We start from the raw sequence: 10,373 nt of genomic DNA on the forward strand, positions 1-10,373 counted from the left end.
AGAGGCCCATGGTGACTCTGGACGAGCTGCAGAGATCTACTGCTCAGGAGGGGGAATCTGTTCATAGGACAACTATTATTTGTGGACTGCACAAAGTTGGCTCTTACGGAAGCGTGACAAGAAGAAAGCCATTGTTAACAGAAAAGCATAAGAAGTCCCATTTGCAGTTTGCCACATGCCATGTGGGGGACACAGCAACCATGTGGAAGAAGGTGCTCTGGTCGGATGAGACCAAAATTCAACTTTTTGGCCAAAATGCAAAACGCTATGTGTGGCAGAAAATTAACACTGCACATCACTCTGAACACACAATCCCCACTGTCAAATATGGTGGTGGCACCATCATGGTCTGGGGTTGCTTCTCTTCAGCAGGGACAGGGAAGCTGGTCAAAGTTGATGGGAAGATGGATGGAGCCAAATACAGGACAATCTTGGAAGAAAACCTCTTGGAGTCTGCAAAAGACTTGAGACTGGGGCGGAGGTTCACCTTCCAGCAGGACAACGGCCCTAAACATAAAGCCAGGGCAACAATGGAATGGTTTAAAACAAAGCATATCCATGTGTTAGAATGGCCCAGTCAAAGTCCAGATCTAAATCCAATCGAGAATCTGTGGCAAGATCTGAAAACTGCTGTTCACAAACGCTGTCCATCTAATCTGACTGAGCTGGAGCTGTTTTGCAAAGAAGAATGGTCAAGGATTTCAGTCTCTAGATGTGCAAAGCTGGTAGAGACATACCCTAAAAGACTGGCAGCTGTAATTGCAGCAAAAGGTGGTTCTACAAAGTATTGGCTCAGGGGGCTGAATAATTATGCACACCCCACTTTGCAGTTATTTATTTGTAAAAAATGTTTGGAATAATGTATGATTTTCACTCCACTACTCACGTGTACACCACTTTGTATTGGTCTTTCACATGGAATTCCAATAAAATTGATTCATGTTTGTGCACTGGCAGTAATGTGACAAAATGTGGAAAACTTCAAGGGGGCCGAATACTTTTGCAAGCCACTGTATCTCATTCTCCATGTGCTGTAGCCGCTACTGCGCCTGCGCACATTACTGATGGATTTTCGAGGGGTACCAGCGATGGATCAGGGCTGCACAGGAGGGTTGGGGCAGTTTTTTCATTACAGGTTTACTTTATATATTTAACCCAAACAGATAACGCATAGGCATGTACAAACATTGTTCCTTTTATCTGTTGTTTGCCCATTATTGTGTGCAGCATATATTTACTGTGATAAGAAGACTTCACCCGTGTAAACCAATGCGTATGCGCAGTTTGCTGAATAATGTGCACGGATGAATGTATACTTTTTGTGCCCCTAGGCCAAGTATGTTGTGGCTCCGCTTACATGTGCCGCAGCACCCCTCCCATTTCCATGTACAGTTCCCTTTTCCATGTGTATCATCCATGTATGCAGCTTCTCTCTTTCACGGACAGCCTCCTTGGGCACCATTTTTCCCTTTTCATGTGTTGTTCTCTATGTTTAACCTTCTCTTTCATATGTCGCAAACCCTCTTTCATGTTTGGGTGCCCCCTTAGGCAGCAGCTGCCCAAGGCAAAGGCCTTTGTGACCTTTCCAGAAATCTGGCCCTGATGATGTGCGTCAGGGCTGGGCCGAGGCAGAGGCAAGAGAGGCACCAACCTCAGGGCGCAGTGTAAAAGGGGGTGCACAACTCACTCAGCTATCATTCCCCTATTGTGTCTGAAGCAGAGAGCAATAAGAAAAGGGGATACATGGCAGTGACTGCAAGCCAGATAACTAGAGATGAAGGTGTTGGGGGCCCTGGGGCACCTCATAGTAATAGCAATCAGTGTGTGACGGCTGGGGTAGGGGGGATGGAGGGGCGCACTTTGGGGTCTCAGCCTTGGGTGCTGGAGGGCCTTGTCCCAGCTCTGTGTGACAGAGGCAAGAGAGGCTCCGGCCTCAGGGCGCAGTGTAGGAGGGGGCGCACTATTGTGTTTGAAGCAGTGAGAAATAAGAAAAGGGGATACACAGCAGTGTCTGCAAGCCAGATAACTAGAGATTAAAGTGGGCCCAAATTAAAAATACAAAATTTCAGAAATAAAATCTATTTTCTAAATAATAATAATAAATAGCAGCCTTTTTTCAGCTGCATGATGACAAATATAAAATATTTTACATTTATTGGAGGAACCCCTCCCTTCCTTTCATATTGCTGGGACAGGATCCGGCAAACTGGTGGAGTAGATGGTGTCCAGCAAAGGAGGAATTGCAAATGGCTGCCACCTGTATAACCCTAGTTATGAAAAGAGAAGAGTGAAAAGTAGTCACTGAAATCCTCATAGGCTTGAAGGAGTGTTTATTTATCTTTGTATGTGTCAGAGTGGTGCAACTAGATATTTTGAATTAAAAAAATGTTTAGTTTGGGTCCGCTTTAAGGTGTTGGGAGCCCTGTGGCCCCTCTTAGTCTAAAAGCAATCAGTGTGTGACGGCTGGGGTAGGAGGGATGGAGGGGCGCACTTTGGTGTCTCAGCCTTGGGTGCTGGAGGACCTTGTACCGTCTCTGATGAGCGTAAATCCTTGCATTACAGCATGCTCCTGCTTTGTGAATCCACTCTATAATCTCCATTTCACTTTAACTCTTTTTTTTCTTTTTCTTTTTCTTAACAATTTGTTTGCAATTATCTTATTCTGATCTCAGAATAGTGTTCACTGGGCACAGAATAATGCATTTTTTTTATTTTCATGCTAACTTTCCTCCCTTTACAGGATGCCATGGTAAGACATCCATCAGCAAGCTATTATAAGCCTAAGGTCACAGTCATTATCCGCACACAAATGGTCATTCACTACAGAAAATTAGGTAATGGCGCAAGTCCCCAGACCGAGCAGATAAGACTCAGTCTCTACTGTGCAGACGGTTCGATAATAATGCATTGGCAGCTACATTATGGCTTATTGTATTACAGAAACAAATACACCATGAGTTTACAGTTCTAATAGTTGAATTGATTATTTTTTTTTAATTTTTTACAGAGTAATTTCATTTATATTTGCCCGGTCCACATAATTTGCATTACAATTTCTTCATAAGCTTTCAGCCCTTAATGGTTAAGGGCTCTGCCTCTGACACAGGAGACCTGGGTTCAAATCTCGGCTATTCCTGTCCTGTTCAGTAAGCCAGCACCTATTTAGTAAGGAGACCTTGGGCAAGACTCCCTAACACTGCTACTGCCTACTGAGTGCACCCTAGTGGCTGCAGCTCTGGAGCTTTGAGTGAGTAAGTAGAAAAGCACAATATAGTGCAATACAACTGTTGTGTGTCTTGTCTTAAAGGACATCTGTAGTGAGAGGTATATGGAGGTTGCCATATTTATTTCCTTTAAACAATACCAGTTGCCTGGCTATCTTGCTGATCCTCTGCCTCCTATTCTTTTAGCCACAGACCCTGAACAAGCATGCAGCAGATCAGGTGTTTCTGACATTTTAGTTGCATTCTTGTTTCCGGTGTGATTCATACACTACTGCAACCAAGAGACCAGCAGGGCTGCCAGGCAACTGATATTGTTTAAAATGAAAGAAATATGGCAGCCTCCATATCACTCTCACTACAGTTGTCATTTAATGCACAACAAAGCATATGTAGAAAAGATAGCTGCAAACAGGTGTGCTGCTTAGGTTTTTGTGGCCCCAAGCGGAACATCATTTGTGGCCCTCCTACCCCTCAACAGAGGTCACTTCTCCCACTATAAATAGGAAGCTAACGGTGCCCCCACAAATAGATAGTCCCCCAGGGCAGGTAGGTAGCCAAAGGTGCACCTCTTCCCAGTAATGGTAACCACTCCACTATAGGTAGCCACCCCCAGTATCGGTAGCCCATGTGTTCCCCCAGTACAGATAGCCATACCCACTATGTGTAGCCCATGTGTCCCCCCAGTACAGGTATCCACCCCCAGTATAGGTAGCCCATGTGTCCCCCCAGTACAGGTAGCCACCCCCAGTATCGGTAGCCCATGTGTCCCCCCAGTTCCCGGTATCCACCCCCAGTATAGGTAGCCCATGTGTCCCCCCAGTACAGGTAGCCACCCCCAGTATAGGTAGCCCATGTGTCCCCCCAGTACAGGTAGCCACCCCCAGTATCGGTAGCCCATGTGTCCCCCCAGTACAGGTAGCCACCCCCAGTATCGGTAGCCCATGTGTCCCCCCAGTACAGGTATCCACCCCCAGTATAGGTAGCCCATGTGTCCCCCAGTACAGGTAGCCACCCCCAGTATAGGTAGCCCATGTGTCCCCCAGTACAGGTAGCCACCCCCAGTATAGGTAGCCCATGTGTCCTCCCAGTATAGGTAGCCTAGGTTTTCCCACAGTATAGATAGTTATATAGTTATATAGTTATTTTGGTTGAAAAAAGACATACGTCCATCGAGTTTAACCAGAGAACAAAGTACAACACCAGCCTGCTCCCTCACATATCCCTGTTGATCCAGAGGAAGGCGAAAAAACCCTTACAAGGCATGGTCCAATTACCCCCAAAAGGGAAAAAATTCCTTCCCGACTCCAGATGGCAATCAGATAAAATCCCTGGATCAACATCATTGGGCATTACCTAGCCATGGATGTCTTTCAACGTAAGGAAAGCATCTAAGCCCCCTTTAAATGCAGGTATAGAGTTTGCCATAATGACTTCCTGTGGCAATGCATTCCACATCTTAATCACTTTTACTGTAAAGAACCCTTTCCTAAATAAATGGCTAAAACGTTTTTCCTCCATGCGCAGATCATGTCCTCTAGTCCTCTGAGAAGGCCTAGGGACAAAAAGCTCATCCGCCAAGCTATTATATTGCCCTCTGATGTATTTATACAAGTTAACTAGATCCCCTCTAAGGCGTCTTTTCTCTAGACTAAATAAACCCAGTTTATCTCATCTTTCTTGGTAAGTGAGATCTTCCATCCCACGTATCAATTTTGTTGCTCGTCTCTGCACCTGCTCTAAAACGGCAATATCTTTTTTGTAATGTGGTGCCCAGAACTGAATTCCATATTCCAGATGTGGCCTTACTAGAGAGTTAAACAGGGGCAATATTATGCTAGCATCTCGAGTTTTCATTTCCCTTTCTAATGCATCCCAAAATTTTGTTAGCTTTAGCTGTAGCGGCTTGGCATTGAGTACGATTATTTAACTTGTTGTCGATGAGTACTCCTAAGTCCTTCTCCAAGTTTGATGTCCCCAACTGTATCCCATTTATCTTGTATTTTGCTAGACCATTGGTATGACCAAAATGCATGACTTTACATTTTTCAACATTGAATTTCATCTGCCATGCATGTGCCTATATAGCCATCCTATCCAGATCCTGTTGCAATATGACACTATCTTCCTGAGAGTTGATGATTCTGCCTAATTTTGTATCAGCCACCGCCAGTATAGGTAGCCAAAGGTGCACCCCCCATATGTAGCATTGGTGTAAGCGGGGGCTATGTGGCGTCCTTCTGTCTCCACATTCCTAATGCTCACACACCTGCAGATATGCAGGGACCCCAAAAGAGAAGAGCAGCATGTAGTAGCCGTGTGGCACACTTTACATGCAGAAAGTGAGCAATGACCTCATTTCTGCATCTGTACTCTGTGGTCACTGCGCCGCTTCCCTCAAACCCCACCCCCTTCACATTGTTGCTGATCGGAGGTCAGAATATGACTGACCGGGGAGGAGGGGGGGCAAGGACATCCTTTCATGAGCCACTTACACTACTCCCTTGAAATAAATCCACCTCCTGCCTCTACGCCAATGTTTTTTTCTTCCACTGGCAGTACCGGTAGTGGCCGTGGCGGGTGCTGGAGGTCCGTTATTCTATAGTGAAACTCCTGCACGGTATAATTAGTAGCTATTGCAGGAGCCAGACTTCTGCTATACTATGGCTGAAGTTTAGTCTTAGGAGTAGGTGTGATGGGGTCAGGGCCGCCTTCAGAGCATTACAGGGGGGACTGCTGTATGGGGCCCAAGTGAATCTGGGGCCCGGTGAATAGTGCCACACACTGGCCCAAAATGCAGTCTGTGTCTGTCCTTACGGCTGCCCAATAATGTGGTGAGAGATACCAGAAGGCTCATCCATTCAATTAGTGAATAAAGCAAACCTGAGACAAATGGGAGAGAAGGATTTCTACTTACCTGGGGCTCCTTCCAGCCCCCTGTAGTCTGTCAGATCCTTCAATACACTTCCAGTTGAATCCGTTGAGCTCCTATGAAGTCTGCACAATCCAGCTGGGTTGCTAGGCACTGCACATGCACTGTTCCAGGCCACACACCTCCTCCATCTTGCTCCCATAGCTGGAAGAGTTCTGCGCAAGCGCAGTTACAGTCTTAGTGAACTGAGCATGCACAGAATGCTTCCAGGCATGGGAGTGTGTGAAAAGCGGACACACAGACCTTAGTGATTTGGCGTGTGGGGGCAGAGGGGAGTGAAGGGGTCTAAGTAGGATTGCCCGGTATGGGACCCAAAAACTTCTGATGGTGGCCCTGGGTAGGGTTAGAGTTAGGTATAAGAATTGGGGGAGGGGGTTATTGGTAGGTGTAGGTGGGAGAGGTTAGTGTTAAGCAGAGGACTCATGTGAGGGTTAGGTAATAGTTAGAGAGAAACTCCGACCAAAAATTGAACTTTATCCCAATCAGTAGCTGATACCCCCTTTTACATGAGAAATCTATTCCTTTTCACAAACAGACCATCAGGGGTTGCTGTATGACTGATATTGTGGTGAAACCCCTCCCACAAGTAACCCCTCCCACAAAGTTCGAACTTTTGTGGGAAATAGCTGTTTACAGCTGTTTCCAACAACCAAAAACCATGCAGCAGCTACATCACCTGCCAACAGTAAAATGTTCACTGGAGTCACAATAGAATATCTGTAAATGTATCCGTATTATACTAATGGTAACATTTAATAGTAGAATATCGGTAAGTATACCTATATTCTACTAACCAGCAAATCAGTACCTATTTTAATTTGCAGCTATTCTGAATGTACGCCATAGGGACTGAAAAGAAGGAAGGTGATCAGGATTTAATGTAACTTTGCCTTTGGTGAAACAAGAATTTTGTTCATTCCTACAAAAAAAAGAAAAACTATGGCCCTTATTTAATTAACTTTTTCACCCAGTAGATCATTTTTCATCTTCTGTTGAAAAAATAACTTTTCAACGCATGAATTGAAAAAGTACCAACAAGTAGGTGAAAAAGGTACGATCAAAATTATTCATAGTATTTTCATGCTTGCTGGTGGCTGAAAAGTCATTTTAATTACAAGGACTCATTTGCAATTAACATTTTCTCCTAAGTTATCTCCTAGGACAGTGATCTGTAAACTTGGCTCTCAAGCTGTTAAGGAACGACAAGTCCCACAATGCATTGCGGGAGTCTGACAGCCACAGTCATGATTCATAAAGGCAAATGCATTGTGGGACTTATAGTTCCTTAACAGCTGGAGAGCCAAGTTTGCAGATCACTGTCCTAGGAGATCATTTTCATCTTCTCTTTTAAAGAGAATCTGTACTCTAAAATTTTTACAGCAAAAAGCATACCATTCTATTCATTATGTTCTCCTGGGCCCCGCTGTGCTGTTTCTGCCACTCTCTGCTGCAAACCTGGCTTGTAATTGCCAGTTTTAGGCAGTGTTTACAAACAAACTAACCAGCTTTTGATAGGCTCACATAAGCAGAGTGTGTGAGTCATACAGAGCCTGCAGGGCGCCTGGAGGGGGTGTGTATAGCTTCTACCAATCACAAGCAGCCCTGCACATTCCACACATTCCAGCCTTAGCCTGACTGTGCCGACAGAAGAAAAAAGATTAGATCATATAACAGAGATAACACAGCCACTGTGCAATTAGGAAAAGCTGCAGTAAGCCAGAGCACATTAGAACAGGCAAAGGAACTTATAGGATAGAAGAACTAAGGCTGACATTTTTGTTACAGAGTCTGTTTAAAGAACTTTTCAGCATTTTATAATTAAAAAAGTACCCAAAAGTTGGAGAAAACTACTGTCAAAATTATTTAGAGTATTTTCTTACTTGGTGATATAAAATGAATTATATGTGTGAAAATATCACCTAGGAGAAAATGTTTATTGCATTTGTGCCATATACATTGTAAGGTAGGCTTACACGTGTATTGGTAAGTTTTTAATTCTAACCCAGAGCAGAAAAATCCACTAGTATCGGCACCCTTTAATCCATGTCAAAAAACTTTATTGAGTGGGATCTCTTATATTTCATCTGTGCATCTAACCTTTTTGATTCATTTTGAACAGATTGCCGGAGATGTTTCATATGCGCTAATTTCCCTGGGCACATATTATATACATTCCGGCCCCGGCCTGAGCCTCACCAACGCCAAGGTCCCTAGGCTACCTCCACTCAATTACACCAGAAAGCCGCATTCGTCTGATGTATATGCATGACTTTGTTTGCGAAGTTGAGGCAGAATATAATAAAAGAAAAGCATCCACTGCAAAGCCGGCACGGATATTTCCTCCCCGTTACAATGAAATATATCACTTTTAAATTGCTTTATCTGGTTTTATTTTTAGAGTAAAAATAGGCTCCCTTCTTGAGACTTGGACAAAATATTCTATCTCGACTCAGATTTCTGTACAAACCCTGACAGAGTTCTGTTATCAGGAGATGTGTGTCTCTGTATTTTTAGAATAGATGCTTCATTACCGGAGTGGAGGCTTTAGCGGCAAGCAGACTTTTAACCTTTTCCAACATTTTCCGGCTGGTATATTTTTTGGCTGTTGCAAAGAAACCCGCCTTAATGGGAACTCAATCCTGCTGTCGTTCCCAGGTTTGTTAAACAGTGATCCGACACACCAAACTGCCGCAAAAGTTTTGTCATTTAAAGTTATTAGAAGTGAACTTCAGGCAAGCAGCTAAGCGGACCGAGGAAATGCACCTTTTCACGTCAAATTTCATACCTGCCGAAAGGTTTGTTATTCCGTCCAGCTGGGATTGTGATTGAATGGTGGTAGATCTCTCAGCTGGACAACTCGGCTAACAACATGACCTAGCTTTTCATAGCTGCTCTGCAGTAAATACGGATGGGTCAAGATCTGCTGAAAGGACTGGGCAGAGAAAGCAGCAAATTGATGAGTCGTTTGGGAGTAGGGACAGAGGTGGCCACAGACTATACAATCTTGTAAATATCTTTTCAATTTCAAAAATTGCAATACATTTTTCTGACTGATTGCAACATTTCAAAAATCTGACCAATGTACCACACACAATTTTTCCCCAATTATGAAAAAAATTAATTGAAAACTCGGAATAAAATTGTTTCGTCTGTAGTCTGTTCATCAAGAAATGGTCAGTCAACCTTACACCATTGAGTTTTCATATAAATTGATCAGAAAAATCCAACACTCCAGATCTTCTTTTATCAAATAAAAAATGGCAATTTCAAAAAGCTTTCAATTTTTTGGAACTACCAATCGCTTTTATCAAATTGCTGTAAAATTGGATCATTTTATTGTATGGTGTGTGGCTACCTTAAAGGGAATGTCCGAGCTGCGCCAAAAATAATGACACCTACTTACCCGGGGCTTCCTCCAGCCCCTAGCAGCCGCTATGTCCCTCGCCTCGGCTCCGCTCTCAGCTGCTGGCTCCTGGTCCCTGATGGTGCAGAGGCCTGCACAATACACTCCACACACCACCTCCAAATGATTAACAGCAGTGCTCACACACACGCAGTAGACGACGACTTGGCAAGGTCGGCCTGTGAACCATCGAGGACTGGGAGCCAGTGACTGAGAGCGGAGCTGTGGCAAGGGACATAGAAGCTGCTAGGGGCTGGAGGAAGCCCCAAGTAAGTAGTAGGTGTCATTTTTCGGGGGCAGTTCGGATATTACCTTTAACCAGCCGGGCGGTATGGACGAGCTCAGCTCGTCCATCACCGCCGGAGGCTGCCGCTCAGGCCCTGCTGGGCCGATTTTCTTCAAATAAAGAGCAGCACACGCAGCTGGCACTTTGCCAGCCGCGTGTGCTGCCTGATCGCCGCCACTCTGCGGCGATCCGCTGCGAGCAGCGGCGAAAGAGGGTCCCCCCATCCGCCTGAGCCCAGCGTAGCCGGAACAAAAAGTTCCGGCCAGCGCTAAGGGCTGGATCGGAGGCGGCTGACGTCAGGACGTCGGCTGACGTCCATGACGTCACTCCGCTCGTCGCTATGGCGACGATGTAAGCAAAACAAGGAAGGCCGCTCATTGCAGCCTTCCTTGTTTATTCTGGGCGCCGGAGGCGATCGGAAGAACGCCTCCGGAGCGCCCTCTAGTGGGCTTTCATGCAGCCAACTTTCAGTTGGCTGCATGAAATATTTTTTTTTTATTTAAAAAAAAACCTCCCGCAGCCGCCCTGGCG

The 10,373-nt window shown here is 45.0% G+C and overlaps 1 long non-coding RNA gene across 2 annotated transcripts in view; it reads left to right on the forward strand.

The window, feature by feature from the left end:
- Positions 1-8,530, forward strand: part of LOC137522420 (uncharacterized) — a 64,445-nt gene extending 55,915 nt beyond the window's left edge. For both annotated transcript variants that reach the window (XR_011022290.1, XR_011022291.1), the window contains one exon: positions 8,273-8,530. This is a non-coding gene — a long non-coding RNA (uncharacterized lncRNA). The remainder of the gene's footprint in view (positions 1-8,272) is intronic.
- Positions 8,531-10,373: the final 1,843 nt, after the last annotated feature.

This window comes from Hyperolius riggenbachi, chromosome 6 (genome assembly GCF_040937935.1).
Source record: "Hyperolius riggenbachi isolate aHypRig1 chromosome 6, aHypRig1.pri, whole genome shotgun sequence".
Lineage (NCBI taxonomy): Eukaryota > Metazoa > Chordata > Amphibia > Anura > Hyperoliidae > Hyperolius > Hyperolius riggenbachi.